General features: G+C 41.7%; 1 protein-coding gene across 6 annotated transcripts in view; it reads right to left on the reverse strand.

The window, feature by feature from the left end:
- The window catches only part of Nedd4l (NEDD4 like E3 ubiquitin protein ligase), a 353,886-nt gene that overhangs the window by 235,166 nt on the left and 103,664 nt on the right, over positions 1 to 15,056 (reverse strand). The window contains exon 1 of one of the 6 annotated variants that reach the window (XM_087189022.1): positions 3,338 to 3,495. The exons of the other annotated variants lie outside the window; for them this stretch is intronic. The gene's annotated coding sequence lies outside the window, so the exon portion shown is untranslated. Of the gene's footprint in view, positions 1 to 3,337; positions 3,496 to 15,056 lie in introns of those variants that run through there. 6 annotated transcript variants of the gene reach the window in all.

The raw sequence follows: 15,056 nt of genomic DNA on the forward strand, positions 1-15,056 counted from the left end.
CGAACGTATGGCATGCATGTTATTTTTCTTTTAAGACAAAAGATGTTAATATATGAGTTGCTTTTTCTAAACTAAAAACTCGGTATTCAGGTCTAATTGTAGGGTTGGCACTTTGTGATAAATGAGTGGATTTTAGGTTGCAGTTTGGGCACTCATCCCTGAAAGGTTTGCCATCATGGCTCTAGGCCATTTCCTGTCTCCTGAATGTCTTAACGATAACTGCAGAAAGTTATCCAAGAAGAATGCAAAGAACACAAATGCTGAGCAGCAAGAGAGAAGTACATGAAATTCATCTGTCCAATACATTTAGTCAAAACCCAGTGGTGAGGGGGAAGAAAACATTAATGTTCTTTAATGTCAAAATAAGACATGGAGAAAACAGGGTAATGGACCTCTGTCAGCCAATCACAGATCATACATCCATGCAATCAAAGAAAACTTACACTCTAGGATTCCTTCACCAATCCAACCATCTATCCCTGAACAAGGCTGCCCACACACAACTACAACAGGAAATACATATATGTTAAAGAAGACAGTCTCAATTTGTGTGTATATGTGCTTGGTCACCCGTCAAACATGGGCTGGGGTACAAGGGATGTATAGCTACATAGAACACTTGTCTTCCATGCACAAGGCCTTGGGGTCCATCACCAGCACCACAAAAACAAAAGCAACAATGTGTGTTCAAGTTTGACAGCTTCATAAAGTGATTAAGAGACATAAAACAACACCAGACAAGTCGAGAATAACTGAAATATATCACTGACATAGCATAACAGTGTCTTCATGTGTTTACAAAAGCGCTGGGGTTAAAGTGCTCTTCCCCTGGCTCTGGTGACTGCCATGGGGACCACCTTGAACTATCTTTTATATTCTCACAGTCCAGAGGGCACAGACTCTTTCATTAGCATGGGAAGTTATATAGGCAGAGGTGCTTTTCTGTTTCTCACCACGTTGTACCCTGCTACTAATTGTGTGATGCTCCCATGACCTGCTCACCTCAAGGGATGACAGTGAACATATTTCTCACATATGAATCAAAATTTGGCAGCCTACTGGTGTGGAGTTCTTTGTATACCTGAGAAGTTTGTAGCCATAGCATACAAATTTAAAACCATCAGTCTGCCAGGTAAAGGTGTTCAGACTTGAGAGGGATGAGGAGTCATTCAGAAGAAATGGAAAACAGGAAACTGTCGGAGAAGAAGGAGCCTAATTACAAATACTGAGGCCAGCAATTCCCCCAAATACTCCAGGGCAGGAGGAAGCCTCAGGGAACCATGGATACTGTTAAAGGGAGTGATAATCTGCAGGCCAATGCTGGGTGCCAGCTAAAAGAGCAGATGTCTGATCTGGCAGCAGGAGGTGAGAAAGACCCTTTGAGAAGAGGAACTGCTAAGCAGCAGGACCTGATTCTACCCAGCTCAGATAATGCCGTGGTTCAGTTTGCACAGCACAGTCCTGTCCTTGTGACTGCTCTGGGGCAGATGAATAAACGTCTGTGTGTAGGAAGGAAAGTCAGGAACTACCAGACACATTCCATGGAGTAGAGGGCAAGAACTCTGGCCAGAGAAACTGCCTCTTTATTGGAGTTTTCAGGAATTCTGGGTAGAGTCCTGGGTCTTCCATAGATTTGATAAAGTCTCAACTGAATCTTAACTGGATTTGAAGGAACAGGATAAGCAGTTAATACCTGGCTGCCCTGAGTTCACATTCATGTTGAATAAATAGTCTTAAATGGGACAGGTCTACTTCTCAAAGGAGGAAAAAAAACCAGACAACATTTATATGAGTAAGTGGATTTGAAAAAATTTTAAAGAAGGACTAGCTAGAATCTTCTAAGGGAATCTGATTCATTCATATTTAATAAATACAAGCACCTGTTCTAAGATGTAAGGATACAACAATAAAGAAGAACCTAATTCCATGCAATTGGCTACAATACTGTCACTAAAAATATGTAAGAACATGTAATCGTTTCCCTACATCTGACAAGTATTTACAGAGTACCACACAGGTACCAGACACGGTATCTGAGGACAGAAATGTTAATAAACAGTGCCTGCCTCACAGAACCCACAATGCAACAGGCAGAAAGAGAATAAGAATGCAGAATGCAAACATACAAGCAAGATGATTTCTGATGATAGGAAGCGCTTTGCAGATACTGCAACAGCTAAGCGAAAGCAACTGGGGACAGGGAAAGGGAGAGAGGGGTGGAAAATGTATGGCTTCATGCTCAGGAAAAGAAAGGCTGTTTTGGAGAGAAGACACTAGACTTGTGACCTAAGGTGACAGAGTGATGAGGTGGGGCAGGGGTTTCAGCCAGGGCTGACACCAACCCCTTATCCCAGCAGCACAGGGAGAGGCCAGTAGGTGGAGGTATTGTGGAGGGGTGGGGTCAGAGACCAGAGGGGCACTGGGAGGTGGACAGGATTCCAACCACTTGGGGGAACTACTGCAAAGTTTCAGGCAAAGTTTGACTTATGTTTCTGGAAAAACCTCCGTGGCTGATGTGGGAAGCAGGGGAGAGGAAAAGGAAAGCAGAAGGCAGAGAGAACAATTAGGGCTTCCAAAAGGATAAAGATGGAGAGGTGCTCAGATTTAGCATATAGAAGCATGTTCAAAATAAAGTATTTGGCTAAGAAATTTGAGTTATAGCCCAGCAAGTTGTCTTTCTTTTCCTCCTGGACACAGGGCTAGACTACATTTCCCAGCTTTCCCTGCACACAGGGATAGTCATGGGACCATGTTTTGGCCCACAAAACAGGATAGGAAGGATGAGGGCCTCTTCCACTGGCCCACAAGCCATTCACCATCTGCCTTCTCATCCCCACTCCTCTGCCAAGAGCAGGTCCTGGTGGCCAAGAGGGGAAAGTTTAAGAAAGCCAGCAAAGACCCCCACCAAGACCCACTTGCCCTCCCCAGATCATGAAAACCAAAGGCTGCTGTAGCAGTTAGCCTATCCTCATATACAGACAGTATTGCCTTGCTTTTTAAAAAAGATGTCACTGATCTATCTGCACAGGAAAAGATCTGGAAGGGAGATGTTAATAGTCATTACCTCTAAATAACTGATAATTGCTTTTTACTTGCATTGTTTTGCCTTTGAAACAGTATTTTTGTTTTTAAAAAATGAAATTTGAGGGCTTGGGTATACTTCAGTCATAAAGCAATGCCTAGCATGAGTGAGGCCCTGGGTTTGATGCCCAGCAAAGAAAGCGGGGGAAGCGGAAAGGGGAGAAGGGGAGGGGGAAAGAAAAATAAAGAAAAAAATGAGCTTTTATAGAAATTTTACAAAATACATAAGAAAAGAAACTAAACATTTAAAACTCACCAATAATGGTACTGTCCAGCCTTGCTGTATTTTTTAAATGAATAAACTTGCTTCTGTCATAATAAAAACACACCAATGAGTTATTTTTAGCCAACTCACAAAGGTATAGCGCTGTGTCTCTGGAGGAAGTAGAAAGGGCTCTCCTATGTAATGTGCAGGCAACAGCTGGGAGGTGAAGCTAGGAAGGCCTTTATTGAGCACTCAGTATTTACAAGCAGCTGTTGCAGGAAATTTCACTCCTCTCTGAAGTTCAAGTAAAGAGCATTACTCTATAAAAATAGTTATTACACAGCAAAATTCTTATCTTTGTTTCCTCAAAGTGACAAGCTTAAATCCAGATAAGGAGCCATTGCCATTCAGTAAGGAAACACATGACAAGGTGTGTGACTAATTTATCACATGCAATAGGCCCCAGGCTGAGCAACTGTACTTTCTGAAGCATTTTATTACTTTCATAAAATCTATGTTTAATCCCTGTTTATCACTCTAGTAGAATCGAATATTTAACTAAGGTGGCTTGGCTCAGACAATGAAAATATTATTCACAGACTGGACAATGGGAGAAGGAGCAGGGAGTGAGAGAGGCAAGGCCAATTATAACTGCCTGTGTCTCTGCCTGCTATTAAGCTACTGTTTTGCATTGCTATTATATAAAAGGAGTGATTCTGTACACTTTTCATGTGCTTTCTTTAACACTAAATTTTCTAACTTTTTATCAAGACAAGGTGCCCAAGCCACACACGACCCTGGATACTAATAAGGTGTCCACCTTACAAATACGCAGGACTGAAGGCTTGGCTATAAAACAGTATTTAGAACTCTGGCAGCCCTGTTCCTTTAACTGTGTGTAAGTGGTTAACACACTTGTATATCCACTCATGAAGCCCCTGGAATGCATAATCCATCAAAATTGTCCCCATGGTAAAATGCATTTCAATTTCTGATTCATCACTCAAGATACTGGGCTCAATTTGCAGCTCTGATAAAAATAAAATAGAAATACTGAGGCTATAGCTCAATGATAGAGCACCCCTAAGTTCAATCCTCAATACTGCAAAAACAAAAACAAACACCAAAGTGAGTAGTGGTACAGAGATTCCCTACATACTGTTTGCTCCCACGCATAACCAGCCTCCCCTACTGTCAACATCTTGCCCCAGGGCTGCATTTAGTGCCAATGATGAACCTACATTAACACATTAGAATCACTTGCACTCCACAGTTTACACTGGGGTTCACACTCAAGAGTTGTATGTGCTATGGATTTGTACAAATGTATGCCATGCATCTGACACTACATATCACACATAGTATTTCCCTGTCCCCCAAATCCTCTGTGCTCTGCCTTCACCCCCACCACCACCAATCTTGTTTAAAAACAATCTCCTATGATGCCCCCACCTCAAACACATTCCTGCCATCTCCACCTCTTTGGACAGCCTGCTCTATACACTTTTGTCTTCTCCACCTTCGGCCTTTTCCACCCTTCACTTTCTCAGTGTGTTCCCTGACCCAATGCTGCTGCCACCCCTCCTAAATCAGTTTTCACCACCTATAATCATGTTCAACAAAAATGCACAAGGCACGTTTAAGGCATGGCACTAGCAAACAGGAGGAGCAAGGCTAAATAAGATGCATCATTCTCCATCCCTCAGAGGCTCACAATTAAACTTTGGAATTGAACCCAAGGCCTTCATTCCCAGTCCTTTATTTTTTATTTTGAGACAAGTGTCACTAAGTTCCCTAACTGCCCAAGCTGGGCTCAAACTTGCAGTCCTCCTGCCTCAGCCTCCCAGAGTACTAGGATTACCATGCACTAAAATGCCTGGCTCACAGTTACCTCTGATACAGGGATGGAACAGAGACAAAAGGTATTACTAGTGAGAACAAATATATAGGGGGGAAAATGAAAGTATCCCAATACCAGGACTACACACTCATCTCAGTTTCAGATAATGACAACTGCAGAAACCCCAAACTCACAGGACTGTTCACTGGAACTGCCTGTTCCCCACTGTCAGCCCAACATGCAACAAATGATAAAGTCCTAGTTCCACAACATTGTAAACAAGAAGAAGTCCCAAGCACATTATGCCTGAAAAATTGCAGGAACATAGGATTCTACACAGACTAAATTTCTTAACCTCTATTAGATAATGGCCATTCTTATGCTAAGTAGGAAAAAAGTTAACAAATGGGACAAAGTAAAGGGATGGCCCTCCTACAGAATATAATTATAATTTAAATACTCAAGGGCATTTGACTTCAAGAAATTATGGTATGTGTGTTTAAAATCTATCCACAAATTCTTGATGTTCCTCTCTTCAAGAGGTAGGCTTGATTTCCCTCTCTTTGTGTGGGGTTGGACTTACTGGCTCTTTTTTAATAAAAGAATACAGAGGTGGTAACAGTGCATGACTTTGAAGATTAGGTCATAAAAGAGTACTGTCTCTCTCCCTTTTGGATCATTCACACGGATCACTCACACGAGGGGAAGTGAGATAAAGTAGCAGTGTTGTGAAGGTATCAAGCTGCCCTATCCAGAGATCCATGAGGTGAGGAGCCAGGGTCTCCTGCCCACAGCCATGTGAGTGACCAGTGCTATGGCTTGGATCTAAAATGTCCCCCCAAGGCCCACTGTTAAAGGCTTCGTCTCCAGCCCATGGCACTACTGAAAAGTGGGAGATTCTTTAAGAGGTGGAAAGGACATCAGGATACCGGGCTCTGCCCTTGGAGGACATACTGAGACTTCACACACACACACATCCCCCATCTCCTATGCTTCCTGGCTCCCATGAGGGGAACAGCTTTGCTTCACCACATGCTCTCAGGATGTGCTGCTGCCTGACCACAGGCCCAAAAGCAATGGGCAAACCAACCGTGCATGGCATCCTCGGAAACTGAGATAAAATAAACTCTCCTTTAAGTTGACTATCTCAGGTATTTTGTGACAGTGATAGAAAGCTGATTAACACACACAGACATGAATCCTCCAGCTGCAGTGAAGCCTTCAGATGACAGTAACTTCAAAGGTCACCCTCACCTGTTACACGGCAGGAACCATACAAGCTGTGTGTGAAAACCATCCAGTAAGCCACTCCTGATTTCTTGACCCACAGCAACCACTGAGATAATAATCCATATTTGCTGCTTTGTAAGTGGCTATGGTTGGGAATAATTTGTTTTACAGCCAGGATAGCTAACATAAGCAGAGAAACCCATGCAAGAATTAGAATCTAATTTATCTCTTCATTGAGATTCCTTTTGTAAGATGATGGCATTTCAATACAAGAAAAGGACACTAGTAAAGACTGTTGCCTGTGTCTTTTATCATGTAAAAGCAGTCGCATTTCTAAGGCAGAATGAACAGAATTTAATGAGCTGCTCAAGATAAGTGTGGCAGCTGTGTTATTTTTTATTAGTATGTGTTTGTAGTACATGATGTTTACATTCCTTGTGGGGACTTGGTACACAAGTACATAACACACCTAATTCCTTTTACCATCCTCTTTCCTTTCCCTCCCGCCCCTCTCCACCCATCTCTTGATGTACGGCCCCCCTCATATATGTATGCAGTACACAATGTTTATATTCCTTCTGTGGAGTTGGTACTTATATAATAAAACATCTTAATTCTTTTATTATCCTCTTTCCCTCCCTGCATTCCCCCTTCCTCCGTATCTTTTTTTTTTTATTAAATTCTTTTATTGGTACATTGTAGGTATACAACACAATTACATTTCTCATTGGGAATTGTACCTTTACATAATGCATCTTGGTTCTTATTTTTCCCCATTCCTAGCCCTCCCTTCACCCCCTCCACCCTTCCCTATTTACAAAGACTTTATTTCCATTTTTTCCATTTATCAGCATTTTTCCTTTCCCTTCTTTCCTTTCCCCTGCCCCTCCCACTACCCCTACCCCTTTGGACCTTTTCTTCCTATTTTGCATTAACGATTATTCATTCTAATCATTGGTACATTTTAGGTATACAATATAATGACATTCATCATTGGAAATTTGCACCTTTACATAGTCTCTCTTGGTTCTTATTTTTCACCTTTGCCCAGCCCTCCCTTCAACCCCTCCAGTCCTCCCTATTTACAAAGATTTTGTTCCTATTTTTCCATTTTCTCATATTAATCCCATTCTCTTCTATCCTTTCCCATAGCCTTCCCACTTCCTTCCCCTTTGCCTCTTTTCTTCCTATTTCACATTACCTGTTATACATTTAGTACTTATTTACACTTTCAGTTTCTCACACCAGAGAAACTATTCGGTATTTACACATGTGTGTCCTATTTATTTCACTTAAGAGTATCGCCTCAATGTGAATCCATTTAGCTATAAATGTCTCTAATTTCTCATTTTTTATGGCTGAATAGTACTCCATTTTATAAAAAAACCACATTTTCTTTATCCAGTCTCCAGTTGATGGGCAATTGGGTTGTTTTCATTTGCATCTCTCGAATGACCAGTGATGTTGAATATTTTTTCATGTATTTATTTGCTATTTCTATTTCTTTGTCTGAGAAATGACTGTTCATTTCAGATGCCCATTTTTGGATTGGGTCTTTAAATTTGGGAGACCTGATTTTATAAAGTTCTTTATAGATTCTAGATAGTTGACCTTTCTCTGAGGAAGAGCAGGTGAAGATTTTTTCCCACACTGTGGGTTGTCTCTTCACACCGCTGGTGGTTTCTCTTGCTGTCCAGAAGCCTGTTAATAAGAAGAGATCCCACTTGTTGATTGTTTGTGCTAGTTCACAGGCAACTGAGGTTTTGTTCATAAAATCTTTTCCTACACTGATGTCTTCAAGGGTTCTACCTAACCTCTGTTCCAACTGGTTCAGAGTTTCTATTTTAATACTTAGATCTTTAATCCATTTCCATTTTAGTTTAGTGCATGGTGAAAGATACAGGTCTAGTTTTAATTTTTGGCAAGTTGAAGCCCAATTTTTCCAGCACCATTTATTAAAGAGGCTATCTTTCCTCCAGCGAGGGTGCTTGGCTCCTTTATCAAAGATGAGATGGCTGAATGTGTCTGGCGTTGTTTCTGCATCTTCTAATCTGTTCCACTGGTCCTCAGGTCTGTTTCTATGCCAGTACCATGCTGTTTTTATCACAGTAGCTTTGTAGTATAGTTGCAGGTTGGGGATTGTGATACTCCCTGCCATGTCTCCGTTACCTAGAATTCCTTTTGCTATTCTGGGTCTCTTCTTGTTCCAAATGAATTTTTGGATTGTTTTCTCGAGGTCAATGAAGTATGCTGCTGGGATCTCAATTGGAATTGCATTAAATCTATGTAGCAGTTTTGGAAGTATGGCCATTTTCACTATGTTAATCCTTCCTACCCAGGAGCAGGGGATGTCTGTCCATTTTCTGATATCATCTTCAATCTCTCTTTTCAGAGTGCCATAGTTTCCAGAGAAGTGGTCTTTGATTTCTTTTGTAAGGATGATTCCTAGGTATTTCAGGTTTTTGGATGCTACTGTGAAAGGAATTATTGGCCCTATTTCTCTCTCAGTGAGTCTGTCATTGGTGTAGAGGAAAGCTATTGATTTTTGTGTGTGGACCTTGTAACCAGCTATTTGACTGAATTTGGTTATTAAGTCTAGAAGACTTTTGGTAGAGTTCTTGGGGTCTTCTATATAGAGTATCATGTCATCTGCAAATAATGATAATTTGACTTCTTCATTAGCTATCTTTATTCCTTTTATTTCTTTCTCTTGTCTAATTGCCGTGGCTAATGTTTCCAGAACTATATTGAACAAGAGTGGTGACAGTGGACATCCTTGTCTTGTTCCTGATTTGAGTGTGAAGGATTTCAGTTTTTGACCATTGAGTATGATACTGGCTGTTGGTTTTTCATAGATGGCTTCTATCAGTTTGAGGTAGAGACCATCTATTCCAATTTTTTGTAGGGTTTTTATCATAAATGCATGTTGGATTTTGTCAAATGCTTTTTCTGCATCTATGGAGATAATCATATGGTTTTTGTCCTTGGCTCTATTGATACAGTGTATTACATTGATTGATTTTCATATATTGAACCATCTCTGCATCCCTGGGATGAATCCCACTTGATCAAGGTGTATGATCTTCTTGATGATCTTCTGCATTCTGTTTGCCATTATCTTATTAAGGATTTTTGCATCTATGTTCCTTAGTGAGATTGGCCTATAGTTCTCTTTTTTGGTTGGGTCTCTCTCTGCTTTGAGGATCAAGGTGATGCTTGCTTCCAGGAATGAATTTGGGAGTATTGCTTCCCTTTCAAGTTCATTGAAGAGTTTAAACAGTAGTGGCAGCAGTTCCTCTCTAAATGTCTTGTAGAATTCAGCAGTGAAGCCATCAGGGCCCGGGCTTTTCTTAGTTGTTAAGTTTTTAATTACATTTTCAATTTCATTGGTTGATATTGGGTTGTTCAGAATTTTTAGGTCTTCTTCGTTCAACTTTGGTAATTCATATGTATCTAGGAATATGCCCATTTCTTCTGTGTTGTCCATTTTATTGGCGTATAGGTTCTGGAAGTATGTATTGATGATCCTCTGGATTTCTGCTGGATCTGTGGTCATTTCACCCTTTTCATTCCTAATTGCATGGATTTGGGTCTTTTCTTTCCTTTTTTCTGACAAGGTTGGCTAAAGGTTTGTCAATTTTGTTGATTCTTTCAAAGAACCAACTCTTGGCTTCATTGATTTCTTTTGTATTGTTCTCTTAGTCTCCATTGCATTGATTTCTTCTCTGATCTTTACAATTTCCTCCCTTGTATGAGCTTTGGGGTTGTCCTGTTCTTCTTTATCTAGAAGCTTGAGGTGCAGCATCAGGTTGTTTAATTGGGCTCGTTCTGTTTTCCTAATATGCATATTCACTGCTATGAATTTCCCTTGTAAGACTGCTTTCACTGTGTCCCATAGATTACGATATGTTGTATTGTCATTGTCATTTAATTGAAGGAATTGTCTGATTTCTTCTTTAATTTCCTGTGACCCATTGGTTATTCAGAAGTGTGTTGTTCAATTTCCACATGTTTATGAAATTTTTTGAGTTTCTTTTGCTATGGATCTCCAATTTCATCACACTATGGTCTGATAATATACAGGGGATAATTTCAATTCCTTTGCACTTACTTAAACATGTTCTATGTGTGAGTATGTGGTCTATTTTGGAGAATGACCCATGTGCAGCTGAGAAGAATGTGTATTCTGATTTTGTGGGGTGCAACACTCTGTAAACATCTGTTAAGTTCATTTGTTCAAGAGTTCAATTGAGTTCTAGTATATTTCATTACTTATTTTTAGTCTAGTTGATCTATCTATCTGCGACAGTGGGGTGTTGAGGTCCCCCACTACAATTATATTAGTGCATATATATGACTTTTCATGTCTGTTAGTATTTGTTTTATATAGTTGGGTGCACTAGTGTTTGGTGCATAGATATTTATGATTGTCATCTCTTCCTCTTGGATTCTTCCCTTTACAAGGATGTAGTGTTCTTCTTCGTCTCTCTTAATCAGTGTTGGTTTGAAATCTACTTGATCTGCCAAGAGGATAGCTACTCCTGCTTTTTTGGAGGTTCCTGTTGCATGGAGTGTTGTCTTCCACTCTTTAACTTTCAGTCTATGAATTTCCTTTTTAATGAAGTGTGTTTCTTGTATGCAGCATATTGTTGGATTTTGCTTCTTGACCCATTCTGCCAGTCTATTTCTTTTGATTGGTGAATTGAGACCATTAACATTGATGGTTATAACTGAAACGTATTGACTTGTCATTGCCATGACTTTTTCTTTTTGTTGGGTTCTCCCCCTTTGCATTTAATTTCTTGTCATGCCAGATGGGTTCATTCTACTTTGCTTCCTGGGGTTGTGATCTTCAATGTCTGTTCCTAGGATATTGTGTAAAATTCTTTGGAGTGCTGGTTTGGTATTCATGAAGTTCCTAAGGTGCTCTTTGTCATGAAAGTATCTTATTTCTCCATCAATTCTGAAAGTTAGTTTTGCAGGGTACATCAATCTGCGTTGGAGGCTGTTTTCCTTTAGGGCTTGAAATACATCACTCCAAGCTCTTCTTGCCTTGATGGTTTGTGTTGAGAAGTCTGCTGTGATTCTGAGGGGCTTTCCTTGGTATGTGATTTGTTTCTTTTCTCTAACTGCTTGTAGAACTTTGTTCTTCTGTTGTGTTTCTGGAATCTTAACAATTATATGCCTATGTGTAGATTTTTTTTCATCAAGGCTATTTGGAGTCCTATATGCCTCACTTATCAGTATATCAAGCTCTTTTCCCCTGTTTGGGAAGTTTTCTGCCATTATTTCTGTGAAGAGATTTTTTATGTCATCTCCACTCTCTCCTGTTTCTTCATTGAGCCCAATCAGTCTTATGTTATTCTTCTTTGCATCATCTAGCAGCTGCTGGATTGATTTCTCATGTTCCCTTAGAATTTTGAAGCCATTTTTCTTTTCCTGGTCACTAATTGCAATCTTATCTTCTATATCTGAAATTCTGTCCTCACATTGGCTCATTCTGCTGTGTAGACTTTCAATGGGGTTTTTCATGTCTTGGAAATCTATTTGCATCTGTTTTATGGATTCCATTTGTTTCTTATGTTGGGATTCCATCATGTTCCTCAGCTCCACTCTAGATTTATTGATCATGTCTTGTACTAGGGGCACAATTTCTCCTGTTATCTGAGAAATTATTTCTGATTTCATTTTTTCCAGATCCCCTTTTGTTGCCAGTTCAGTGGGTCCAGGTGGTTGAGTATCAGAGTGTTCCATCTCATTTCCCTTTGGGGTTGCTGTAGGTGATCTGGAAGTCTGGTTTTGAGACTTATTTACTTGTTTTCTCATTTCGACTGGGGCAGGGGGCTCTTAGCACCTGCCCAGATTACCTCCTCTGAGCTGGGAGAGGTGGGACAGGGGCCGGGAGCAGCGGTAGGAATGGTGACCCAAAAGCCCTTTCCTGTGGGCTGGGAGCAGCGGGAGGGATGGTGGCCGGGAAGCCCCTTCCTCTGGACCAGGAGCAGTGGGACGGTCGCTCAGAAGCCCCTTCCTCTGAACCAGGAGCAGTGGGATGGTGGCTCAGAAGCCCCTACCTCTGGGCTGGGAGCAGTGGGAGGGATGGTGACCGGGAAGCCCCTTCCTCTGGACCAGGAGCAATGGGACGGTGGCTCAGAAGCCCCTACCTCTTGGGCGGGAGCACTGGGACTCAGTACGCTGGTCTGGTGGTCTGGTGTCCTCTGCGTCTTTGTAGTGTGGAACCAGGTGGCTGCCTGTCTACAGCGGGGTGATTCGGCGTCTTCCGCTCGACTCGGGACCTGGGTAGGGCGTGCACAGACCTTCCTGTCTGCAGTGGGCTGACTGGGTGTGTTCCGTGCCACTCGGGGCCTCGGTATGGCGTGGGCAGACCTGCCGGTCTGCAGTGGGGTGATTCGGTGTCTTCCGCGTGACTTGGGACCTCGGTAGGGCATGCACAGACCTGCCTGTCTGCAGCGGGCTGATTTGGCGTGTTCCTTGCAACTCGGGACCTCAGTAGGGTGTACCCCTTCCTCCATATCTTGATGCCTTGCCCCTTTAAGAAAGATCTATCTCCCTTCTTCCTGTTATCTATCTTTTATTTTGTTCTTTATTTATATTCTGGGTTTCTCTTATAAAAGAAACCATGAAATATTTAAGCTTGTTTATCTGATTTATTTCACTGAACATTATGGTCTCAAGGTCCATCCATTTTCCTACAAACAGCTCAAATTTATTACCAAATCCTATACTTTTAAAATATAGTCAGTATTTCAAACAAAGGCAACTCCAAGAAATCTAGGATATGAATCATCCATAAGCATGAAATTTTGGGAACAAAATGTCAAGAAGAATCATGGTGACATTAAAGAGGACCTGAGAAACTACAGCACAGTGGTATGTATCTTAGCTCTTAAAAAAGAACTTAATTATTTCCACAAATCTGGTCACAAACTGAATTGGTTGCAAACCAAATCAAATTCAATGGTTAGGGTCAACGTTGACCTTATGGGGAAATTTGATTTAGTTCATGACCAACTTGGTTTGTGACCAGAATCATGGAAAGAATTAAATTCGTGAACCAAGGTACCACTGTAATTTCCATTAAAACAGTTGTAAATTCACCCTTTCCTCTCCACTTCATGGCCTCAATTTATGTTGTCACTAATGGGAGACTCAACAGAGTGGCTCAACACCAGCTAGCATAACCCCATCTGTTCATTCTTCCAAAAACAAATGGGAGCACATTATATGTCAGGCTCTGTGCAGCTGCTATTGATTTGAGGCAGCTTCTTTCCATTCTAATTTACTTGCTGCCAATGAGTCCAATCTTCCTAAAATGTTTCTTACCTGGCACGGAACACTCATCACAACTGGCTTTACTATAAGACGTACCTGCTCTCCTCAGTGGGACTCAGTGCCCTTCCTCCCCATACCTGCCCCTACAACATCTATTCATCTCCAATGGCGTGCTCAAGTCCATGTAGCAACTCAATCCAAAGTGCCTGCTCTGTGCTGAAATTATAAGGAAACAATAAGGCAGAGGCCAAGCCCACACGAGCTTACTTTCTACACATTGGAAGATAGCACTGCTACAGTCTGCACCTGGAATGTCTTCCAGAGGGCCATGCTTTAGAAGTGTGGTCCCACCTTGGTGCTATTTTGAGGTGGTAGTATGTAACTTTAAGGGGGGTGCTTAGTGGGTGATCTTAAGTCACTGGGAGCATTCCCTTGATGAGGATAATAGGACCCCAGTCTTTTCTCTTCCCTTTCTTTGGCTTCCTGGCCATGAGATGAACACCTTTGCTCCATCAAAAGCTCCTGCCATGATTTGCTGCCTCAGCATGCCCAAAGCAATGGAGCTACTTGGTCATGGACTGAAATCTCCAAGCTGTGAGCCAAAATAAACGTTTTTCTCTTTAGAAGCTGATTATCTCAGATATTTTTATTAAAACAGAACAGAAACATAAATTACAATATAATAAAACGTAACTGCAATATGACAGAATAAGTTTAATAAAGGCAATGGATGACAGTCTGTGAGAATCCCAAGGATGAAGGAATTAGTGTACACTAGAGGGGTGGGGAGAGGAAATAGCCTGGGAAGTTGGGGAAAGCCCCATATGAGTAGACTTTTGAGCAGGGCCGATAAGAACCAGGAAAAAGGAAAAGAGAGAAGTAGGCATGCTGGAGTTGCTGACATGCAGGGGAAGCAAGGTGGCCTGCTGTCCTCTCCCATGTGGCACAGGACAGAGCTAAGGAATGGGAATAGTGGACAGGCCTAAGGGAGGCAAGCCTGGAGCCAGGAGGAGAGGGACACCAATTCTGTATTCTGTTAAGCATCTGGCAGGTGAGCACCATGGCTCTGGAATGGAGGACAGGGGACTAGCTCCAAAGCTACTCCCAGAGGAATAGCATGGGTTGGTGACATGTTCTGCAAGGCAAAGGAGAAAAAATCCACTCAAGATCACTGGTTAAGTGCTAGCGGGGTCTGGTGCTACTGGCTGGTAGCAAATGAGGGAAGAAGAATGGGTTGTGGGGTAAGAGAAATGAGTACTTGGGCTTGTAAAATTTGAAGTGATCTTCCCCATGGGCAAGAGAGATGTCTAAGAGGCAGTGAGAAGTTCCAAAGCAGAGCTCATTAGAAATTGGAAATAGATACTTGGGAGGGGAGGTGGCTCCATACCCCCAGTGCCTCTTTACTAACCC

This window comes from Heterocephalus glaber, unplaced genomic scaffold (genome assembly GCF_053883595.1).
Source record: "Heterocephalus glaber isolate CG9 unplaced genomic scaffold, H.glaber_assembly_v1.0 deba00000331, whole genome shotgun sequence".
Lineage (NCBI taxonomy): Eukaryota > Metazoa > Chordata > Mammalia > Rodentia > Bathyergidae > Heterocephalus > Heterocephalus glaber.